This window comes from Ixodes scapularis, unplaced genomic scaffold (genome assembly GCF_016920785.2).
Source record: "Ixodes scapularis isolate PalLabHiFi unplaced genomic scaffold, ASM1692078v2 PGA_scaffold6__148_contigs__length_123643588, whole genome shotgun sequence".
NCBI lineage: Eukaryota > Metazoa > Arthropoda > Arachnida > Ixodida > Ixodidae > Ixodes > Ixodes scapularis.
In genome coordinates, this window is record NW_024609881.1 from 117,153,429 (window position 1) to 117,176,464 (window position 23,036).

The 23,036-nt window shown below is 47.0% G+C and overlaps 1 protein-coding gene across 2 annotated transcripts in view; it reads left to right on the plus strand.

Moving 5' to 3' along the window:
* The first annotated feature begins 4,685 nt into the window (after positions 1-4,685).
* LOC8033429 (MIF4G domain-containing protein A) overlaps positions 4,686-23,036 on the plus strand; it is a 78,423-nt gene continuing 60,072 nt past the window's right edge. For both annotated transcript variants that reach the window (XM_029969728.4, XM_029969729.4), the window contains exon 1: positions 4,686-5,041. The gene's annotated coding sequence lies outside the window, so the exon portion shown is untranslated. The remainder of the gene's footprint in view (positions 5,042-23,036) is intronic.

The following is a 23,036-nucleotide window of genomic DNA, read 5'->3' on the forward strand; positions in this document are numbered from 1 at the left end:
GTGAAAATACGGAGGAACGGTGTGCATTTCGCTGGTGACCGACCGGGACATTGCCACGGAAGAGACAATCTGACCTACGTTGCTCGGACTTCGGATTGATTCGGATACCGCTAGGATAAAATTTAAGGCGACGTTTCTGTGCTCTCGTTGACCATCGGAATCTTCGAGGTTTGCAGTGAAGCGTGTGCAATATATTTGGATACACAGTTTAGCGACGGAAATTGCGTGAGTCGTGCTTGGCGGTGTGCAATCGTGGTGCAGCTTCGTTCAAATGACCGAGGGCTCACTTCGGTTGTGCGGCGCACCGGAAGGCTGCCTTGAAGCTGGTAGTTCCCGTGCCGTGCTGAATGATGCTGTGCTGCTTACAAATTGTTCCGGCGTAGAAGTGCACTTTCACGGAGCACAGGTGTGCGGCGCACCGAAGAGCTGCCTTCAAGCTGGTAGTTCCTGTGCCATGCTCTAGGTGATGCTGTGCTGCTTCCGAAATTGTTCCGGCGTAGACGTGCACTTTCACGGAGCACAGGTGTTGCAGTTGGCATTGATCCCGCTGGTCTGTCGCACGTTTCGTCAACACAAACGTTTCATCCACACTCGTTACGCGAATTGCAAGCTGTCCGGACATTTCACCGAGCGTGTTACGTACCCAGCTCACGCCGCTTTGTGGCAACAGTCTGCAGTGTCTCATTACCAGAAAAGTGGTCCCACATCCATTTCAGTTCAGTTCGTCCACGGCAGTCGCCAAACCCCGAAGGAGAGGATTTATTCGGACAGAATGCCACTAAAGCAATACAGCTTCTTCAGTGGTCAGGATAGATTCTCTTCTGCTAGTTTTGTTATACTGTCACGGATCCTGGTTCCAGTCCTTTCTTCTATCAATATTCACTATTCTGGGACACTGCAGGTCATGCTCAGCTGTAATCGTGTGTTCAGGTGGAGGTGCTGGGCACTTTACCCGTAGCCCTTCACTCTGTGTGAACCCGGCGGCTCTTCAGCTGAGTTACCCGATAATGGGACACGGCTGGCGGACTATTCTGCGTCTTATACCCCTGTCGAGCCGTAGGCAAAGTCCTGACCCGAGCCTGGCAGAACAACCGCAAGACGACCGAGTACCACAAGGAGTAACCTCGGAAATACACCACGAAGCACCTGAAATCCGAGCCAGTTGCTGCTACCAGGAAAAACCACCGGAATTCGGTCTCCTGTCAGAAAATCCGAAGCTGACTAAGCCAACAATGACAAACCTGTAGCAGCAAACCGTGTCCCCTCACACCATTGTTTGCATGCCCGTCGCAAATCACACTCCGACGCGTTTTTCACGCAAGCTGTATGAAGACGTCAAGGACCGGATTGAACAATATGACAGTGTCGCAGACAACCAGCTCCTGCAGAACCTATACTTCTCGTGGAAGCAGCTGCCGGCGCTGGTCTGAGAACCATGGATCCTCCTTAACGTCATGGGAAGTTTGCAAGATCAAGCTGAAGCGCGCATCCGTCAGCCAACATCAACGAAAGAGAGCCGCATTCTTGATTCTGTCCAGGACACTGCCCCAATGAGAGCGCCACCGCACTCGTGGAGGATGTTTTGCGCTTGATCGAGCGCCCACGCCCACGCCCACGCCGACCTTGATGCTACAGAAGTCAAGAACCTAAGAATCCCATGCGCCTCACGTGAGGGACAACACCTTCGACAGCCTTGTCCGCAACTCCCCGACAACAGTCGAAGTGTTCATATCACTGAGGCTTCCAACATAGAATGTGCACTGCATGCCCGAGCCTGCCACTATGAACAACTTCCCGGCGTCTCGACACTCGAGTTGTCCAGCTACTACTTCGACACCAGCCTCCCAGGCATCCACGACATCACCCACAACGTTGTCTGGGAGGAGATCAGGAAGCTACTTCCTGCCATCAGTTGCCCGGCTTTTATTTTGATTGCCGAGATTGTTTCGGAACAAGTTTGACAGGTATTTCAACCGAGACTTCTGCGAGCGAAGCGGCATCTGACAAACCAAGGGCAACTTACACCACAATGGCACGACGACCGCCACCGGCTGCCCCTTAGTATTCAATGCCAATTCAATGAGACACTCTAACGCCGACATTCCCGACATCGTGTGTAGGACTGTGCTCAACAAAGTACACCGAGGAAAACATAGGTGATGCGAATGTGCGACCGAAAACCACTTTGCTACCACTGCATGAAGCCGACCACCCGTACCAATGAATTGGTCGGCGAGGGTTCGTGCCAAACGACCCTCGATTACGTCTCGAGGAGCGACCACGGGAGATTAAGGATTACCTTCGGCGACCTTTGTCCCTGATGCCGAAGGTGCTGAATCGAAGATTCTGAATCCCTGATTACCCCAAAGCTCCTCATGTCCATCACCTCAACAAGAGGTAAGCACGACAAAGCAGGTGAGCGGCGATGCAGTGACAGTGGATTTGGTGTCGGTTGTCGTCCAAGGACAATACCTAAAAATTTGCTGACACCAATTTTCTGTGTCCACTCCACGAAGCACACAATTTCGAACTTTGAGGGAGAATGCCCCTGAGTGATTTGAAGGAATAGAATGGTCGGTTGCTCTCAAAAGTGAACTGCAAGCATCACCAGACTTGGATAGCAAACAAAAATTGTTGCCAGCTTTCAAGTCAACGGTACAGCAAAAGGCACAGCCACGTAAGCAATACATGCCCGAGCTTGCTACATTAATGCCGAAAACTACCAGGAAAATTTTCGGATTAGAAGCCAGCCCTGCAGCTTCAGTGCACATGACGTATGATTACAAGACAGCTTCAGTCGGTCAAAGTTGCCACTCGACCAAACTGAACACCGACGTGCCAGGAGCGTCATCCGACAACAAGGTCCACAGGTACTACGACTGAACGCCTGGCACGAGACTGTCGCAGAAAGAACTCGTTATGGAACCATTTACTAAGAATCAATAATTATGTAATCAAGTGGAAATAAACATATTTGATACACTAACCAGATAAACATATTTCCGCTTGCCTTCATGCATTGAGAGTCTACACACCAAGAATTGTGTCCATTGCATGCTCTGGACCTTACGAGGACACTCGCTTCTCTGACCCTTCAATATTAATTAAGGGGTCATACCAGACTGGCAGACTTCTTGCAAGGGGCTGCACTCGTTCAACCTTTCCTGAACATGTGGTGCATCCGAAAACCAACTCCAGTGATGTGAAAATGTTATTTATTAATTTATTCCTTCCAGGGGCCTTCGTAGGCATTGCAGAGGGATACTTAAAACTACACACATGATAATAGCATTAAAGCACACTGCTGTAACTTGTTAATTGGAAAAACAAACACACCTCTGAGCATATAGTTTAATAGTATGTGCTGATGCATTGTTATATAGCACAACACTTCCTATATGTATGACACAATAGAACCTGTGCAGAACCTTATCAAGCAACACAACCGTCACCATTTTTTTCGGCGCAAAGCACACGAATGGGCCCGAATTCACGTCGAACACCAATGCAGCATTCGAGTCCAATAGGTGCTGAGCCGAATTCACAGGGATGGCGGACATAACATTCTTGTCGAACAAATACCCAAAGTATGAAAGCCTGGGGTAATTACAGTAGTAGCTACTGTAATTTGTTTCATCAGAATTTGGCAGACGGCAAAGGCTACGGTCTCGGTGAGTCAATACACACATTGGAGAGAGGCACATGACAGCATATCACCAGAGTGCTCGTCTGCACAGATTTGTCACACACCTCCGCTCCGTCTCTCTGATTGGCTCGAGGGGGCTGTGGCGGTTGGCCTTTTCCAAGTTGCGGTGATGCGAAGTATAGACAGCCCACACTTTTAAAAAGAGTCTATTGAAGAGACCGAAAGGAATGGTAGTCAACATTTTTCAACAAGACTGCTCTCCAGGCAAGGGATGAACACACACACAAAAAAAAAAGGAAGAAAAGCGATCGAATGTAGAATCGTGGATTAGCACAAAAGGTTAAAATCGCAGGAGCTTCCTCGCTAAAAGTTGCTATGGTTGTTCGGTGACGGAGGGCTGAAACAACTTCCCTTAGGCCCTAACGCGACGTATACATTTCGCGTAGATTCTCAGATATTTCAATGTTCAAACAAAGCTAAGAGAATGCGAAAATTCCATGTTAAAAGCACTCAAATTTCTATCGATCCTCGGACACATCCCGGAATCCAAGCACCGGTACGGCGATGCAGAGCTGATGCTGTCTCACAGGCGTTAATATCCAGGTGATCCAGAGCGATCTTGCGCAAAAACGGTATAAAGTCTCATTCCTTTATATTTTCACATTATACCTGCGTCAGCGAGCACGAAGAAGCCCGAAGTCGTCGGAAAGCAGCTGCACATCACGGCTACCGCGCGCCGAACAAACCCGCATCGCCCGCATCCGCCAGCTCTGGGCGCTGCCATCTTACCTGTGACGTCACGGCTCTTGGGAGGTCACGTGACGAGTGGTCACATTTGCGTAAAATATGGCGGCAACCGGGGGGGTGCCACTTCCGAACTTCCGGTTTATCACTCTAAGCCCCTCTACCTCGTTGCCCTCCTCCCACAAAGTAGCAGACAACGTCCTCCGCCGACGCTGGCGTCTCGGCGCGGCAAAGCCGCGCACTAGAAGCGCGGTGGCGGTGGCGGCGGCGTCGCTGTAGCAGCCGAAATCGAAACACGAAACAGCATCAAAAAGCGGCGCAGGAGGCGGTGCTTTGGGCGACGGCGTTGGCGAGAGCCTCAGTTTTCGACCCGCACACCCCGTGCGAAGGACATGGCGGCCGCGGTGACTCCGAGAAGTTGAAAAACCACCAAACCCTTCTGGCCGCTGGCCCGCCGACGCCGAAACTGAAACACAAGAGAACCCTCCCCACAACAAAACGAACACCCTCGCGTTCGCCCAGGACTACGCTTCGAGAAAAGAAAACAAGCAAAAACAAGAAAGACAAGCCGACTACAAGCGGACGGACTACAGACGCAGGGTGCCGACCAAACGTCCGGAGAGACTGAACAAGAAACACAAAACGACCTCGGTAAGCACTCCCTCCTATGCTTGCTCTCCTTTGGCTCGCGCGTTGGCTGTGATGAGGCAAATGGCGCTGGGCGTGCGGGGGGCTAGGATCCCGTTTTCTTTTCTATTTGTTTATATTCTTAGGGCGCTCCTCTTTTTGGAAAGTGCCTGCGGTGGAGAGAAGCCTCGCGGGGGAAACGGGAAAAGAACGGTGTCTTTTTGCGGCGATGTTGTTGCTCTCGGGGTTCTAGCCCTGGGAGAACAGTCGGTGGAGTCGCGTTTTTTGGAGGGTTCGTCTCGGCCGAGCGTTGACGGGAGATTGATGTTACTCTGGCGTTTCTGCGCGTTGCTACGGGCCCGGAGATTTTTGCGCGCCTGTATTCGCCGCGCGATATGATTTTTTTTTTTTAAATGATATAGGTTTATATTAATTGATACGAAAAGCGTCTTCTTGACTCGAGTTTCCGGAGAAAATATCCAAACCCGTGCCTGTGTGTTGTACGAAGCGTCAGGCGACTGCGCCAGCCGATCACACTTGCAATCTAAAATTGTTTTTTTCTTTTTTTTTCTTTTTTTTTTTTGGGGGGGGGGGGGGGGGGTAGAGCCGTTAAAGTGATCGGACAAGTGCTGTTGTTGAATACAGACTTCTCAATTTTGGAGATCTGGAGTATGAGTCATATTCGCAAAATGAATTTTCGTAGTGAATGAGAGCAACTACAGATCGCCTATTTAACTAGTTTTACGAGCTGTAAACCTATATAAGTACTCCTTTTTCTTCTTTTTGGTTCTTAATTAACTTAAAAGGTGCAATGGCTAATATTAAAAAAAAAAAAAACTAGACTAAGATAAAACAAAAAAGTATATTTGAATCGAATTGTAAGCGTAATTTCGAAGTACGAAGTGAATAGTTTGCTTTTTCGCATTTTTTTCCTGGATGTTTTTTCTGGCTTTGTTAAAAGTTTGCGCTATAAGTTGCAAAAAGAAAATAATCCTTAGGCGCTGGAGTAGTTTTCAGAAACTGCGTACGCACGACATTGCGTGCAGCTGAGGGCTCTAACTTTATTTTACTTGACGTATTGTGAGAGGTTCTCGTTCAACGAATATCACTCATGTGAAAGTGCACGCCATAGTTTTGTCCTTCAAATTTTGACTCCTTTGCCTTGTGAATAATGTTCATCCGCGGCACGTTACATCAAAATACCCTTGCAAAATCACAAAAAAACAACAAAAAACATTGCACTCTTTGAAGACGTTAAACCCCCAATATTAAACACACGCACACTCGCGCACACACACACACACGTACGCACACACTTACACACGCGCGCACGCACGCACGCACGCATGCACGCACGCACGCACACACGCGCGCGCGCGCGCGCACACACACACACACACACACACACACACACACACACACACACACACACACACACACACACACACACACACACACACACACACACACACACACACACACCAATCTGCTTTTATTGGCATACATCTAAACTCGCCCGCAAACCCAACGCATATTTTCGTGGTGAAGTTGCCTTTTTCCACTCAGCCATACCTAAGTTATTTCTTCTGCTTTTTTTTTTTCTCTTTTGTATTTTATGTTTTGCTTATGGATCGCGACTTTACACCTGTATCCTGTGTCAGTCTGAACTGGATCCGAAGCCTGGTTAGTCTGCATGCCTCTAGAAAAAGAAAAACAAAATAGCAAAACGAAATCCTAAGAAACAAAAAGAGAACAGAAACACGTGAACTATTTTTAAAGTTACGAAACAGTTTGCCTTTCTTGAGTTATCCTAAACTTTCCGACACACGAGTCGCGGCCGTTTATCAACGTCACTGTCATTTTTATTAGTTTGGAGGGCAAGCAACCCCGGATCGCGCCCACATTGCTGTGCTGACGGCCAGGATAGCAATGCGAAACTACAGCCCTCGTCATCAGATTTCTATCAGGAGGAACCCCGTTGTGCTTGCTGCTATTTCGAGTACCGAAGAGCTGTGTACGCTTCCACCGTCGAGATAGCCACGTCTGCAAACCACTTGAGCGGGCGTTATTTACATATGAAAGCTAACCACTTTCCAGTTAGTTACGCAATGCGGTATGAAAGACAGTACACTTGGCGACTCTCAACATTGACGAAATCAATTAATTCGTCGGTTAATTGCCACTGTGTCGCTGGAGGAAAAGTGCTAAAAGTGGTTGCCAAAAAAAAAAAAATATATATATAAATGAGGGCTGCAACAACGAACGCAAATTTAACATGCTATAAAGAACTTAATTTCCTCCAAGACCTAATTTTTGACAAATTCTGTGACTTCTAAAGTATTGCGAAAAATTTATTACGCAGACATTACCCCACGGTGGCGTATACGTATAGCACATCACTCCAGATCGCGAAAATTTCTGCCCGCGAAGTATTCCCGAACTCCAGACTTCGAAAAATATAGCGCCCGCAAAAATTAAGTCGTTTAAATTAACTCAGCGGCGAAAGCTCTAACTAAAAGTTAACTGGCGCTAGTGTCTATGCGACTTCCGGGAGGCAACTTGAAGCAGACAGCAACCAGTCTACTTTTGCGGTGCTTCTGTGCATTCCTATGGGAAAACGCGGGTGCATTTTGTCTCTTTGCCGGAAAATAGCATATATAACTTTCGTTATTTGGGTCATACCGAATAGTATATGTAGTTTTATTAACATTCTAAAAGTGCAATTGCTTTAGTTAGCGCATTTTCTTCTTCAGTGAACGATGTTTAACTTCGCTATATTTCAGGCCCACGCCTCTGTTCCACAGCAAGTGTGTAAAAACAAACGACGATTCTAAACAAAATAATATCCGATAGGAATATAGAGCGTGTTTAAGGTTCGCCAGCATTCCGGTTTGGTATATTGTTAATATGCCAGTCCTGTCACCATGTGAAAATGACCCGGTCTTGCATCTTTACGAGCGGTTAAAAACATTCAAAACGTAAAGAATAAAGTGCGTGGGCTATGAAAGGTGTCTCTGTTTATTATTTTCTTTGCCGGGCAGCCTTTATCGGGCACTTGTTATCAAAGATTTCGAGCTGGCGGGTGATATTTTGAACGTAGAATAAGCATCTTCGCGCAGAGCAGAGAGAATAAAGCGGTACTTATTGAAAATCAGACTATATTACGTGGCCTTTAATTTATCTTGATCGTACATGCCCTGGACGTTACTGATCCAGTATTACTGCGTAGTTCTTGCCGTCTTTCTTAGTTTTCCAGATGTTCTTCGTTCGTTCGGCTCGTGTATCCCCCATGCTGAAAAGCGCCGACGTCGTGTTCGCGCTAACAGTGTCCGACAGTGCACATAAATGCATGTACGAGGCCGTTTTAGCACCGTTTTTAATGTAGTTAATTTGAAAAAATGTCGTACCTGATCATTTATTTCTTCTGCCTGACTGAGAAATGTTCCAAGCTACCTAGTATACGTACGAATTATTCGGAATATCTGCTTTTAGAATGGAGCGCAAGGGAAAAATGCACTCACTTTTTCACCTTTTTCACATAGAAATGCATTACCGGAAGTCAGTTTTCGACTGGTTGCTGCCTGCTTTTAAATTTGCCGCAGTACACTAAGACCAGTTGAACCATAATGTCGTAACTGATCATCTATTTCTTCTGCCTGACTGAGAAATGTTCCAAGCTACCTAGTATACGTACGAATTATTTGGGATATCTGCTCTTATAATGGAGCGCGAGGAAAAAACGCACCAACTTCTCACATAGAAATGCATTACCGGAAGTCAGTTCTCGACTGGTTGTTGTCTGCTTTTAAATTTGCCGCAGCACACTAGCGCCAGTTGAACCTCTAGCGTACATTATAATTAGTCTATGGGAAGAGAGAGAGTTGTGCTACCTCTTCTTCGGTCCTTTTCTCCTACGCGACGATTCACATAAGTTGCGGACGAGGCAGGAGAGGTAGCGCAACCTCACTTCCGGATACAGATCGCGCTTCCATCTTTCACCGCTGGCTGTCGTTTTTATATGAAAAAGGTACTTAACGATACAGGCAAAACAAAATAGTCTCTCACTTTCTCTCTCATTGCCTTTGTAAGGAGAAATCGTTAGCGTTTTTTTGGAACATTTACGAAACACTGTCTGTGGCATGTTTCTTCTTGGTATGAAGGTAATCTCATACTGCACACGTATGTGCGAAGCAAACATGCCTGAGGCGTCATTATGTATGCAGCGAACATAGTGTATTCTGTATGACGTATGAACAGTGTGGCTGGGGCTTTAGTTATACTAAAAATATTACTCAAGTTGTACTGGAGTTTAAGAATCGTTATACTGAATATAGCTACACTGAAGTTATACATCATGTGTGTGAGCCAACTGTTGTTGCCTCCTAAAAAAAAAAAAAAAAAAAAAAAAAAATTGATCGAAAAATTATTTTAAAGGTTATACTTCGAAAGATATCGACAGGTGTTAGTAGCAGAATGATATGCGGAAGTTTGGGAATGCGAGTCGAGAGCGTCGCGTCATGTTAATTGCTCCAGCGGCCTTGAGAGCGCGTTAGGTGCTGGCGGTCGTCCGAAATTCCCACAGACTCTTCTTCGCAACGTCGGCTATCTCAACTCCTCCTGGAGAAGGCCAACGCTGGGCCCACACGACGATTACGTCAACGTTCGGCTCAAAGTTCAAACTCGACTCGAAGCCGCGAGCGCTGACGTGGCACTCGTTTGCAATCTGTGTCCAGGGTGGCGCCATCTCATTCAGCACTAATGCTCTGATGGCGCCATCTCATTCAGCACTAATGCTCTGATGGCGCCATCTCATTCAGCACTAATGCTCCTCCTCCATCTGTGTCCAGGGTACACCTTCTCTGATGGCGCCATCTCATTCAGCACTAGTGCTCTGTTGTCTAGGGGGTGTTGGCTATCTCCGCTTCCGAATTTCTCGTTCAGCTATACCTTGTGATCCGCCAACAAACGACGATACACTGATGGCGGACTTGTCAGACGCGATTTGTTCTTCCAACAACACTCTGGACGCTCAAGCGTCGCGAACTAGGGACAAGAGAACGAAAGACATCTGTGAATTGCGTAAAAGTTGCTCTGGTCTTCAAGAAGTCGTTTGCGAACAGTGTTCGCCAACGACTTCTTTACAAGCACGCTGCAATGTAAAGGAGATTTGAACAATTAGGGCGAGCTAAACGGAAATCAACAAAAAGGACGACTACAGAGGAGACATCTTTCCAACTGGCAACGTGAGCATTTCGCTTCCACTTGAACAACTGCCTGGTCTGTTCACCATTTTGTTATGAGCTGTCTGGCGCGTGCTGAAAGGGAGTAATCCGAGGATTCGCATGACTTCTTCAAATCAGGAGTAGACAAAAGTGTATACGTTTCATCACTTATTTTTCTGACAAATAAAACATTTCCCCACCCCTCACTCTAACAACAAAATGGCGGATTGACTTAATCTGAAGAAAACACCCTTGCCACGATGTGCCCGTATCTGCCGCTTTGCCGTACGTACTGTCACCGAGCTTCAGCGTTTTTGCCTCTGTGATGGTGAATCGGGTATTCACTAACGATGAGGTAATGAGCAGACGACAGTGAGTGGAGTGTGTAGCAAATTGAAACCTGTCTGGCTTTTAACTCCAGCATTCCCTGGCATTTTCCTGGATGGGAATTAGTTACTTCATTTCACCTTGCGACGCACCACGGCAGACGTTACCAGAAGCCGGAACCAATCCGGAGCTCGGAACGTACCACGTGACCTTCGGGTTGCAGGGCGGAGCGAGACGGTGGGCTCGTAGCATATCCGTTCAGCGTCAACTGTTCTGCGATATCGTGGTCAAGGCTATAGCGTATAGCTCCCTCAGTGCTACGTAGCACTGCAGAAGCTAGCTGGCCTCGACAACGTAGCACAAAATAGTTGACGCCGAGTACTGACGATTTTCATCGCGTGTTTTTGAACCTATATGTAGACGCTTAGCAGCAGCTGTACATGGGCGCCGGCATAACCGACCTTCAATTTGTATTTCCCCGTTATTACGTTTACTTCACTTCATCGTGACCACAGCAGGGCAGGTTATTGCCATTTAAGATCTTGCTGTGTCCTCCTCCCCAGCGTCTGGGTCAGGCAAGACAAGGTCATCAATGGTTGCTGTAATTTGGCGCGTGTCTTTAAACCATCAGGTGCTGCGAAGGTGTGATTTGCTCGAGGAAGCTGGTGAGCAAACGTACCGTGACAGCTCTCCGTTTCGATTTCGCAGAAGTCGCCAATAGATATCCTCGAATACTCTCATATCTCCGCGGAGAGATCTAACACAACTATCTAGCTTGTGTGTTGTGACTGTATACTTAATTCATCCTTGATTAAGCTGAGACAGCAGCCAAAGCTACAAGCGCGAGCTAGCCCGCTCTCCTGGCTTTGAGACGTGCATTTCTAGTGCGAGCGTTCGGTCTGCGCCAGAACGTTTCAAAGCAGCGATCTCGTGCTCGTGGAATTGTCTGCAGTCAGCCTTTCAAATTTTAGGGACTGCGCGGTGACCGTTAGGTCTTCCAGGTATACCGCGTCCTGTCTCATTGCCAGGGGAGTGACACACGGAAGGAGCCGTCGACGCTTGCCAAGCCGACACGAGGCTCGTAAATTTGGCGTAGAAATCACTTCATCTTTACTTTTTTTCTTTCTTCTTGTTCGCTTCTCTTCTGACGTCTGTTCGCCGTCAATCACTCGTGGGAATGGAATGTTTGTTTTGTCACATTTTAGCTGTTGGTGACGCGCTTGGCTATAGCTGCGCTGTCTTCGGGCGGAAGCGCGTTTGCACGGGTACTTTCAATGTTTAAAAAAGAAAAAAAAAAAGAATTGTCTTGGCTACGTCGCGGGGTACTGAATGGGTTGCCGAATGTTCTTCGAAGTTCCCGGACGACAATGGACACCTTTCGAAAGTCACGTGCCGGTTATTAGAAGGGCTGAACCACTGCACAATGGCGGAACAACCGACATTCTGGAACGTGCAAGTCATTCCATAAGATAGCGAACGTGGGAGCACGACTAACGCTAGGAACCGACAAACCAATCAAACAGCGTCGAAAGTGCTACGTCACTGCAATCAGCACCTTTTTCCGCGAGTGCATTTTAGCCTTCTAACAAAACACTCAAAGTTTGCCGTGACATTGCGGTTTTAGTCCGCCATTGTGCAGGGATAGCAAAGCTGCCAACAGAAGGCAGTCTTTCGAAAGGGGTCTAAAGCACAGCTGGCTAGACCCCGTGGAAACCACCCGAAACTTTCAGAAATCAGACAGAGAAAGAAAGAGAGAACAGGGCGTGGGACGTCATACCCGTTCCTCTCTTTTGCTTTTTCGCCACCATGCTGGAGCAGATTTCACTGCACATATCGGACACGCGCAAGCCGCCCGTTTCTAAAAGTCGCGTCTTTGCCGCTAGGTGACATCGTCTCCCCTGCAGTTGCGAATAGACACCGTTAAAGGCCGAGTTTGTTAGCGTGTGTGTATTGCGCCGGAAACCAGAACTGTTTGAACGCACTGTTTTACAGCGCGTGCGCAGAACGGGCTGCCATCTTATCGTCTGCTAAGAAGAATGCGATCTCGATGGTGCCGAATAAGCGTTCTCCAGAAGCGTTCTGAAACGGACGAGCCTTGGCAACTCAACTCTCTAACGCCACGCCACTTCGCCGGTGCTCTTGTCGGCACTGCGCACGCGCTGAACCTTTATCTCACTCGAAGCCGACGTGTAGCCGAGGAGGAACCCCTGAGTTATGTGATGACGTACCCACAGACTGGTGATCGCGCTGGGGTGATTTTACAAAGAGAAGAAACTGAACAAACTCACTGCGATGACGTTGCAAACCAAATCGTTTCACCGAAAAAAAAAAAAAAAAAAAGAAAGTCGTGGTTTATAATATGATGCATTAATTTCTGTTTTATATTTGTTCCGTGAATAGTCAAAGGTGGCCAATAAAATGTTCATAATTTGAAGAGCACTTTTTCTGCTGATACCATGTCAGTAACTTTACCTAGCGTCTTCTCGATTTACCAAGCTGTTAACATAGCCACTTTGTTTGTTCTCTTCTTTGTGGTTCAAAGTTGTTTGAAAGTAATTCGGTTTTTAAAATTCTACTTTTTCTCTCGTTTGCCACAAAAATGCGGGCACTAGGCAAGGATAGCACCAATTAAGTTGAAATAATTTTCACTCCCAGTGTTATATTTTTTTAATGATAACTATGCTATTAAATGTGTCGAAGTTGAAAACAGAAAAATCGACTGCAGAAGGACTCAGTGCATCAATTGGAAATAAGAATCAGTAAATCTTTTGCTGGTTATTAATTCCTGTCTCAACGCTTACTTTTATCAACATGGTCATTCACAAATGTTTAACATTATGTTCTTTTCGACCTTTGTGAGTTGCAGGCCGTTTGTCTTGTGTGGCTGTCTTCACTAAAAATAAAAAAAAAATGATTCCACAACAAGCCTTTTGCATTGACACAGCTATTTGAAGATAATTACGATAATTCATATTTAAACTTTTGGCGAACAACCTTCTCTTACAATATCTTGCCACTAAGGGAAGAGGCACAACGGCGCATGCGCGTCGATTCTCCTGCAAGAACGACGGTCACTTCCCGCAATTCTTGTATTTTAAAATGGCGTACCATTGCGATTTCCACAATTACCAGCAACCTCCGCGCTTCTTCGTGCCTCGTTGTTCGGCAGCACCATGAGTTGCGGAGCGAATTTTACGACAGTGTGAAATACGGGACATTCTGAAGACTCGGGAATTCGTCGCGGGACCCGGGACACGAGCCCTCAGTGCGGGACAGTCCCGCGAGTCGCGTGACGGGTGGTCACCCTACCTTTACTACACCAGTCTAAAACAGCGGGCTATCACGACAGCTATACCATATGCGTAAGATTGGTGCTCTTCGTACTCTGCGTATCGGAATTTCTCTCTCGCACTCTTTTGCCATGCGGATGCAAGCATTTCTGAGGATAGTGCTCCGCCCGCCAGCCTTCGGGCCCCAGTCCAATCCGACCATTAACTAACCTCCGATTAAATTCTGATTTAATGGGGAAGGGCAAAGCAATCTCACATGATGAAAATAATCCCTGGAGAGGGGGAAAAAGAGGGACAAAGGACAAACACAAATCTCCAAACACAACTAGGTGACTGGTGCGCGACCGAAAAAATCCGCCTGGTCCGGGTATCGAACCCGGGACCTCTCCATTACAGGTGGAGCGCTCTACCAACTGAGCTAACCAGGGATTAGACGTCAGTAGAGCAAACGGGTTTTATCAACCGCCACCAGTCTAACACCAACAAGGGATTTGTGTTTGTCCTTTGTCCCTCTTGTTCCCCTTCTCCAGGGATTATTTTCATCATTACTGTCCAGCTCGCTTGCACCTTTGCATTTAATTGCATTATAATCCCAATCTCACATCGCAGCTAAGCACAACCGTTTATCTACCATTCTCCAAAACCGAGAGTTACAATCCGTGTACCGGTGAAGCAACGCTGTGACATCAGAACCAAATTGTGGTCACGTGTTGGCAGGGAACGAGGCCAGGTGATGAAAGGAAGGCGTTGATTGGTCCGGCGAGCCCGTAGCTCTGGCCGCACTATCAGCCTATAGCGGCGGACGGAAAACAAGTGAACAATTCTTCAAATTGATCCGCGATCAACGCCGGTGACGTCACGATGCCCAGCTACGGCTGTCCGCAGCGTCGGCTCCGCAGCGTCGGCTCCGCAAGCGGTGGCATTCCCAACGCCCGCACCGCGGCCGGGAGCTATGTTGCCGCAGGCTGCTGCGTTCAAGCTATCCGGCACCTCCGATGCACGCGGGGGAAGGGTTTATTTTTGGAACCCCTCCACCCCACCCCGAGCGCGGAACACGCGGCGAGTGTTTGGCCGCTGACGTCATTTCCGTATTTGTGACGTCTGGGTCTCGAAGTGGAGAGGGGACGCCTGCAGGGAGGAAGGAGGCTGCAGTATTTGGGAAACGCCCGCTTTGCGCCAATAAACAACCCCCCAAAAGACGAGGAGAAAACAAGGAAGCCACGTGGCGGAGTTGCTAAGGCGGCGTGGGCATTGCATCAAAGTGCTGACTCAGCCGAAAGAGACCTTATGTGAAACCCTAAGGGGTTACGAACAAAACACAATGGGGAGGGTTACGAGAAGTGTTACGACAATTGAAAACTTTGCAGTCGGATAGGCTGCAAAGTTCTAAATGGTCACCGTTGGGTAGGATTTTATAGACGTACGAGAATGCGTGGGTAAGTCTTGAAAGCTTATTCGTAACCCCAAAAGCGCGACGCCGCCTAGCGGCCAGTACTTGACTCTTCGAGACGGGGATCTCATGCCTGTCAAAATGTGCAGCAAAAACGTCCGCGACCTGGTGGCGAAAATGTGAAAGAGGAACGAAGATTGTTCTTCGTTTTTGCACGTTGTATTCGTTCTCAGGAATCGAAGAAAGTTTCCGGGCTGTACTTTTTTCTCAGAAGTAAAAAAGATTCTGTATAGACCCTTAACTGTCTCTGCAGAGAAAATTGTCCATTACGCAGTAGATCGAATCGGTTGACGTTTGACTCCACAAACCTTCTCAAAGGAAAGTAAAGAATCCGCGACTTTCATATAAAGAAATAATCTTGTGCGGTATGGAAATTCGGGGAAGAATCGTGTTTTCTTGTGTGTGCGTGTGTGCGTGTGTGCGTGCGCGTGTGTTTCGCCCGTTTGATTGTCGGCGAAGAGCTTCACGGATCTTTTGGAATTCGCGAGGCATTCTCTACCTCTGGCTTTATTGCGTCTCTTCTTTGTTTCGGTAAGGTTTTATGTTCGCAGTCAGTCGTTCTGCCGGTGTTTCTGCACGCCGCATGATGGTGCAGAGAAAGCAGATCGGGCTAAGCGGACAGAACGAGAGAAGCGTCACGATGTTGCCTTTGTATTCCGGAAACGAAGCACACGCAGGAGAAGGGGAAGGGCAATTCACTTGATCGAGGTAATCGGGGTGGCGCAACTCTCGTAGCCATCACCATCATAATCAGCACATCCATTCCTGAGTCAGTGAACAACCAGTGGTCTCTAATGTAACACACACTGCGCAAATACAAAACAGATACTTAGGAGTGCCTGCACCATATACCACTAGCCTCCCCTTGAACGTCATCGCAGCGCTGCCTAGTTTTAAGTGGACTTCAGCTAGTTTCGCTTTTCTAGTTTTTAAAGCATGGAAAACCCCTAAACCCAGAAATCTGCCAGTCTCTACGTTGCACGCATAAGATAGGACTTTAAAGACAAGGGTTGCTGGTGATTTTTTGATATTGGTTTTTTTTCGATTAAATATTTCTATTAATTGCTCGTAATAATCTACTCATATGAGTATTTTAACAAAAATTATTACGAGACAATATCTTTTTTTTTTTTTTTCAACACACGTTTAACAGACGGGTTTGCGCGCATAACCAAACAAAACCGAAACTGCAGACAGTTACCTCACGTCTGAGTTTCCCTTTTCTCCCGCTTTGTGGCGCGTCTCGTCCGATCGGTATGTTCACTGACTGTTCGTGGAATTTGTGGGGCTATGGAACGTCAATACAAATTGCAATATCAAAAAAAAAAAAAGATATTTGCTTTAGTGTTACACGAAGGCCTCCGGAAATGTATTTGATCACGTGTGCGCAACTTCTTCGCGGCGAATCTGTCAGTCGCCTCTAAAAGCAGATCGAAACATCATTTTTGCCATAATTTAGGGTTATAACGAAATTAGCGGTCAGTATATTTTCCCCTCTCTATTTGACCATTTGATCCATCGTTTCATTCGAAAAGAAACTTTGTATCAAAACAGCGAAAACAAGAAGATACTTCGGCAGACCACTGTGACAAGCAGTACGGCTTAAAGCTGGTTTACACACTTGCGACTAGGGGTGTCGCGAACTTTTGTCGAACCAGATTTTTTGGTCGAACTTTCGGGGTTCGACCCAGTCGAACCGGTTCGACTTTGTGGACAGTGTGGCCAGCCCTTGATACAAGCATGTCTAGGTTTGGAGAATTTTTTTTTATGCAAAGGGTTATTTTATTTTGTGAACAGCTGCAATTAAAAGAAACTAAATATAATCACTGAAGAAGTTAATAACTTAATTTTTAGTACTGTATTAACTGAAATAGCCAATCAGCGCTGCACTTAATTCATCTCTTAGCCATTCTCATCCAATCCGAAGCCAACGAGCCAGCCTGACGCGCATGCGCACACGAGTCGAACCTCGATACAAGGTTCGTTGGACTTTCCACTAAAAGTTCGAAAAAGTCGAACCTGGTCGAACTCGAACCGCGGCCGGTTCGCGACACCCCTACAAGTTGCGACTGCTTACAACCGAGTGCGTCAAAACCGCTTGAGATCTCTTAGGACGAGAGGATACACTGGCGCCATCTATGGGGTGGCCGTGGAACACTTAACATTCCCGTATATTTCCTTCTTTTTTTTTTTTTTCGCGCATAATTCTTTTTGTTTTGGCTCGGAAAACTTTTTACAAGGTTAGAAAAAACATTGCTCATGGGTGGTTTGTACTTTTGATCTCACGAATATCGCGAAACCCGGGTCACCTCATAGATGGCGCCATCGTGCCAGTGTGTTCTCTCATTGTAAGAGGTCACAAGAACTCGGGCATAAGCAAAGACAAGTGCTTTGACGGACCTTTACGTACAAGAGCTTATACATGATTCCATCTTCCGTGTTCAAAACCAAACTAATTTGGTTTAGAAGGCCATTCCTTTCTTTCGCAGCACTCATATCAGGCCGGGCTGTCTGATCGATGCGTGCTATCTGTTTGCCAGAAATACGTCCGTATACCCTGCCCTCATAACGTACGATATGGCCCCGATCCTCTACAATGATCAATATATCTCCCCTCTTTATATATATACTGTATTCTTTCGTTTCACTTGCTACCAGATTTTCTTTCATTAGGACAGAGTGAAGCAGAAATATCACTCTGCTCATTTAGATTTCAGATAAGATGCGCGGTTTCAGTTTCGCTTTTTTTTGTCGCCGTTTTTTTTTTTTTTTTTGCCCGTACGGCGGTTCCGCTCCTCTTGGTACGCTGAATCAGTGGCAGACGATCAATTTCCGGTGAAACGGCGTGGCCGCGGAAATCGCTCTAGCACTAAACGACTTCTACTTCCGCCGTGGCCCCGGCGGCAGCCCGCTGCTTTTCTCTTCTTGATGAGTTGGCGCTGCTGTAGCTGCGGTCTTCGATCCCACAGTTGCTAACAGCAGCCAAAGTTGCCCCTGTAGTTGCTGCAGACGTTTTCGCTCCGTAACTCTCCGTGCCGTTTATACTGGAAGATCTAGGCGGGTTTGAAAACCGCGGTCTGGCAACCAGGAAATCAAATGTCCTTTTCTGACGTTTTCTGTAATTGAAACTGGAGGAAACATTGATAACATTAGAATTTGCGATTAAGTGAAAAAAAAAAAAGTCATTTTGCGTTATCACGAAGGCGAGTTCCCAGATATGGGAAGTCATCAACATCACTATGAACATAAACAATATCATGACCACCATGCCTGTCGTCATAGTATCATCATCGCAGATCTTATCACTATCGTCCTCACTATCACCATGGTTCTTTTTATTATTTATGATATTTTTGTATCAGCCCTTTATTTATTTTTTTTTTGTAATTAACTTTATGATCACGTGTATGTACTTTTGTTATCATTACTATTGCGGCATATTCCGACTCTTTCCTTTAAATTTAACCTGTATAAAAAGAAGTGACCTTAATTATCACTCCATTTACCATCACCATGTATGAGAAACGTGACTTCGATGTAATTATGTTTATAGCGTCGCAAAGCTGATTTTCGTTATCACCAACGCACTCATCATCCTTTTCAAAAACGTTTCCTGTTATCATCAACCTTCATAGTCACGTCCGAAACATCACCCTCGTCACCGTCTACCAATCACCATAATTCTAATCGATTTCTCTTATCACCAGCACACCAAGCACCAACAACAGCAACAGCGTCAAAGACAACCCCATCGCGAACAACGTGTAAAAATCACCATGCACAAAGCACCACATCGAACACGGAAGTGATCTTATCAAAGTGGCCATGTACAGTATTCGGTGGACCTGGCGAAACCTCGCGGACTGAGATCGGAGAACAACGCGGAGAACGGGTCATTATGCATTCGGCCGGCCGTGCAGCGAGCTCCGCAATTTTCGCGTCAGCGGGCGTCGTTAACTCGAGAGAAGCCGTGACGCTCAAACCACATGCCTCGCGGTCTTGAGGCATCAGAGCCTGTGTTGGGAACGCCTTTTCTTCCGTCTGCAACGGGATAGCATGCAGGGATGAAACCGTCGCTCCTCTCGAAACCACAAAAAGTTAGTTTTTTTTTTTCTTTTTTTACACCGTGTTTAGTCTTGTAACTCTGGTCACAGCGATGGAACCAATCAATCAGTGTAAAAAGTGCAACGTCATGGTGTTTGTCATGTTTTTGTATACGTCTTCGATCATCCCTATAACTAATCGTGTGCAGAGAAATCCTTTCGACTTGCGCTTTTGGTTTCTGAGTTCGTAGTTGTAGCTTGCGCCTGTGCATGCCTTCGACTGTTCCCGAACACACGATGAAACGAAGTATAGTGAATTCACGGATGCGCCGCCTAGGTACAGGTCTAGCCTTTTATACATGGTACAGTATAGGCCAGCTGGTTTAGGGGGAGAAAGGGGAACGGACGACACAAAACACAAAACCGATACTCTACGCGTGGCCTATTTAATGGCGCTAGATAAAACGATGAGTCATCGCTTTCAGTGTGAGCGGCAGGGCGGTTTCAAAGCGGTGATCGGGAGATCAGTACCCCGAAAGGCCTTTGTTGCGGCGATCTCGGGCACCTCGCTTACGGGATGGTCGCTCTCTCTCTCTCTCTCTGACTGCCGCCACGTTTGTAGGTATTCGTTGCTCAGTTGCTCCGTTTCTCCCTCAGCCTCCCGGCTAGATGGTGATTGTTGTTGTTGTTGCTCTAGTCGTGCTGGTGAACGAACTGGATGCTGCCTCGGGGGACATCTCGCCGAGACGAGTGGAGGACCGATCCGCGTACAGAAACAGAAAACAAAAACAAACGAACGAAAATACGAGAAAAAAGACGACGGTGGGAGAGCTTTCAGACGCGCGAAACGACCCCGTTCGTGGTCTTGCACGCGGCCGCCGTCCTTTTGACGGAGAAGAGGCGGATCTTTTTTTCGGTGTCTCGGTTTTGCGCCATTCGTGGCGAGAAATGACCCCCATTTGGAGAAGGAGACGGACGGCGTCTGGAGCGACCTCGTTCCTCTGGTGGGGACGCTTTCTTTGCGTCGAGGAATTACTGTGTCTGTTTGTCTGTGCCGGTCTGGCGACGTTTACCCTTAAACCCGTCGCCACACTGTTCCCACATCGCGTATAAAAGACGCGGTGTCTGCCGCGAAAGGGGCTCAAGTATGGTTCAAGAACACGTTTGCTGCATACAACGTTTCGAGCGTGTCTCCAGAAAAGTATTTTTAGAGCCGTCATATACGAGGGAGAAGCAGGCCTCAGACAGTAGAGAGTTTTAGGCGGGGTTTAGGGAACCGTTTTTGTACGTCCGATAGGGTACGATATATAGGCCCTCTGGTACGATCCGGATCTCGTGCTCGATCCGGTGGCCTTCCTTTGCGACGCAGAAAGAAACAGCCCAATGTATGAGCAAATAACAAAAAAAAAAAAAAAAAAAAAAAAAAAAAATCGCCTTACTGGAACGTTTTCTCATACTTGTATGGAACCTCATTTCAAGTAATCAAATCACTTGTAATCGATTACTTTTCGGAGCAATGTATACTCATTTGTAAATTGTAAATTTGGCGAATGATTTGTCAACTCATTATGAAGAGTGATCGCAACAGTAATTTGATTACTTTCGGAAGTGCTGAAATTGGTTGGAACAGTTACTGTAAATTTGTAATTTTATTAGGAAGTAATCGCAGTCCGATTACCTTTAGAAGTAGCACGAAAATTCCTCGTACCCGTCACTTCCCCCCCTCCCCTCTCCCTCTTTTGTTTCTAATGGGCGCCCATTTGTCCGCACGAGTTCGCTAGCGAGGAAACCTCGAACCGAACTTCAGACTGGATGATGGCCTACCCAAATATTTTTTTAATTAAGAAGGGAAGTTCTTCATGGTTACGTGATTTTCATCCAAAATTGAACAGTGCGAGAGACCCGTTTTCAAACCGGCAGCTTGTCGTTTCGAAAGTCTTAACTAATCGGCCGTTCACACTCTTGCAACCGAGTGCGACCGAGAGAGACCAAACCGGTTTTTAAGCCTCTTGCGATCTCTTAGGACCAGCTCCGCTCAGTGCATCCGGTCCCAAGAAGTCTTTCTCGGTCGTACTCGGTTGCAAGAGTGTGAACGCGCCTACGGTTCCTGCTTCAAGTAACGGCCAATTTTTGTCTCGACTAGTGATGGGACGAATCACCAGAGATTCGGATTCGGACAGATTCGGAAATTTCCGAACTTCCCGCGACGAATATTCGGCAGATTCGGAGATTCGTCAGGTTCGTCGCTGGTTGCAGACGGCGGCGTGAACACTTTCGTAAACCTCGCGAACGCGATCAGCTGTGTTTCTTTTTTTTAGGTACTGTTACTGCATATAACCAGATTTATATATCTTGTTTACTTCAACGTATGGTATGTACTGTACTCTTAATCTAAACCCTGGCAGGCGCCCAGGTCCAGCTGAGCTGATCGGTGTGGCAGGCGCCCAATTCCAGCCGAGCTGATCGGTGTGGTTGGCGTAGGCCTAACCAATGCAAAGTTTCGCGGTGACCGCTAAAGTAAAATGTAGCAAAATGCTGTGTGTTATACATAATGTGGCGCAACGCGCAATAAATATATTTATGCAAGGAAATGATTCGTCTCCTTTAGAGCTGCGTGACGCGAGAGCGATGAAAAGTGTTGCTCATCCCAACTTCGACCGCGTACCGACAAAGAAAAACGTCGCACTGTCGTTTCTCCGTTCTCGGTAGCAAGTTTTGTATACGTGAACTTTATTTGATGAAAAAGAAACAACACAGGGGTGTCCACCGCAACTTTATTGTTCAGAAACAAACACCAACTAATTCAGATACCGTATCATTAAACAGAAAGGTACAAATGCAGTACAGGAGAATAGTACAGCGCAAGGAGTTTTAGATTGTTTCCCGTGTTCCGATAACAATACCGGAGTGGACACACGTTGAAGATAATCGAATCGAACATACTTACTTGTGTGGGGTGTGCTACTATGACCGTAATTATGGGCACGAAATGTGTTTGAACCCGGTCGTGGTTTGAACCACGCACGTACGGCATCGATCTCTTCCGGGGGGGACTGCTGCGAACCTCGGACGAGCACGGTGGACGTCTTCGGTCTCCGGGAACCCCGGAGTACGAGAACGTGATCTTCGCGTAAACATCACCTCGCGTTCCGTCGACCCGCCGCTGCACCGGCTGCACGTCCGCCGAATACCGCCGGGCTGGGGCGACCACGCCAAGCCTGACGAAATCCACGAGGAACTTATCGCGCTTGCGTTTCGCCGCAAAGGCAGCCGCGGTGGTCACTGCCATGACCCCGCCGACAACGCCGGAGGTTCCTGGTGCCCAACAAACTCTCGTCAAACCGCCTGTCCCACAACCGACTGTCACTGAAGTTCGAACTGGCCGAACCGCCGGGACCGGGGCGATGAAAACATGCGCTTGTATTTCCACGTGCACCAAGCATGCCTATTTTGGTCGTAATCCGGAACCGAAACCAATTTTCCCGCGATGTCTGGTTACCGTTCTCGACAAACATCCGAAATATTATAAACAAAGCGCAACATTTTATTTATTACTATGATGTTATATTACAACAATATTTTGTGCACTTTGTGGAATTTAGTGAATTTAATATCACGAAAAGTTGAAACACTCATCAACGTGATCTGGACACCATGGCAACGCTCCGAATTTTTTCGAACTTTTCC